Consider the following 2,156-nt stretch of genomic DNA (forward strand, 5'->3'; position numbering starts at 1 on the left):
TTGACATAAATGGGAGAAATTCTGAGGAGCTGTGAGGAATTCTGAAAAACATTTCGAGCACAGATTTTCTCTCGTTAGATCTGTCCTGCCCCTAGGCATCAACAACAAAATGAAAAGCCAAACTAAAATATAATGATTTTTGGTATGGGGCTGTGATGGAATACATTCAGCTTGTTTTCGAATTATGCTCATATGCACATTCTGCCTGTTCAAATTTGTCAGACAACTTGCAGGAAATAATAATACAGAAGTCGAACAAAAATCCGACAAAAAATGCGCGGAGAACTAGGCGGAGAATCATTCGATAACGTTTTTTAGGAATGATGGATTGAGCACACGATTGAATGAGGAATCATCTTTGAATGTGTGTATTGAATGATTTTTAGTATTGTGGATTTACCGGCTACTTGTATTCTACCGGTCGCTTCAGTATGGGCTCCAAAGTAGCCGTTTTATAAAAAGAGTAACTTAAAAATATTTTTAAACATTTTTATTGTATGCGCTATTCCTCGTTGTCACTAGCTATTCAGCGACATTCATTTTTTGACAATCAAGTTGATTTTTATATGAAAACGGCTACTTTGTAACGGCTACTCAAGTAGCCCCAACCAATGAACATTCAACCATCGAGACAACCCATCTTACGAGCCTCCAACGAACGAATAAGCCATTTTACGAGACGTTTCGGATCAGCTGATCGCTCATTTCATGAATGAAAATTTGACAGGAGGTTGCGCCCAAGCCCGTGAGTGTTATTAAATTTCAACACTGTTGTCGTTTCGTAAAATAGACTATCGGCACTGTAAACTAAAAAGTATATCAATTTTTCTCCGTGCAGAATTTCTCAGAGTTGCTCTCGTTTGCACAGTGTCTTCCACTAGGGGCAGGACAGATCTAACGAGAGAAAATCTGTGCTCGAAATGTTTTTCAGAATTCCTCACAGCTCCTCAGAATTTCTCCCATTTATGTCAAAGTGCGATCTGGCACCAATGTCAAACTGCAAAGTGTTGCGTGTGCTGAATGAAAATTGCATTTTTGGGGATGTCTTTCAACAAATTTCGTCGATCATCGATAAAAAGAGTAACTCAGAATTCATCAGAGTTGCTCTCGTTTGCACAGTGTCTTGCCCCTAGGTCTTCCACTAGTCTGGCACTACCGACGCCGAAGAAATGAAAGAGAAAGAGGATATTGCTGACGTCACTGTGCAAGCTTTCACTGATGGATACGAATATAAAAAAATCCACCAGAGAATCAAAAATCGATCATAAATACAAAATTATTTATTGCAGACTACATCCCAAATTGGACTATCACACTTTTTTTGGTACGCCTAAAAAGTGTGATAAAAGTGCACATTTGCCTCGGATCGTCTCGACGTCTTGTTCCTCTATTTACAAGGAATAAGTGCACCGAAGACCTTAACTCGATCCGACGTGTCCCTGCGCTGCAATCACACTTTGAAGGTGTGCACACTAAGATCAGCTCGGTATTTCCCCCATCTTTTTACTGAGTTCTCAACAGCAGATTTAACTCGGTACGCTCGGTTATCCCTTTTGCTGAATACTCTGTAAATATAGAGCATTTAGTTCACCACTGGACTATCGCACTAGTTTTCACGAGTGCGAAAACGCTAATAAAAGTGCGCGATTGCATCAAATCAACTCGGTGTCTTCAGAGCACTTGTTCTCCATAGATTGAAGAAATAGTGCGCCGAAGACATCAACCTGATTTGATGCAATCGCGCACATTTATTTACGTTTTCGCAATTATAAAGTCGCAGTTCGCAGTCCAGTAGTGAACTAAATGCGGTATAAGTTAACGAGTTCTGCAAATGAACTGTCAAAAATTACAGATGAACGGTATATATCGTTACTGATGAACGGTAAATATTGATTACCGAGTGTACCGAGTTAAATCTGCTGTTGAAAACTCAGTAAAAAGATGAAAAAATTACAGAACTCAGCAAAAATTTTACTGAGCTGGAAAATCAGAATCTTAGTGTGTGCACACTATTGTGTCAGTCCAATTTGGGGTGCAGTCAGCAATAATAATCGATGTGGCGAAGCGTATAAAAATATTCGACACCCCTAGCTCGGTCGGCGTCGCGTCACTTCGGATGCGTCGGTTCGGCTGCATCCAAACGTCAAAATTGCATT

At 40.0% G+C, this 2,156-nt stretch overlaps 1 protein-coding gene across 3 annotated transcripts in view; it reads left to right on the top strand.

Moving 5' to 3' along the window:
- The window catches only part of LOC109430795 (G-protein coupled receptor dmsr-1), a 505,508-nt gene that overhangs the window by 357,101 nt on the left and 146,251 nt on the right, over window positions 1-2,156 (top strand). The gene's annotated exons all lie outside the window — the stretch shown is intronic.

This window comes from Aedes albopictus, chromosome 2, assembly GCF_035046485.1.
Source record: "Aedes albopictus strain Foshan chromosome 2, AalbF5, whole genome shotgun sequence".
In the NCBI taxonomy this organism is placed as follows: Eukaryota; Metazoa; Arthropoda; class Insecta; order Diptera; family Culicidae; genus Aedes; species Aedes albopictus.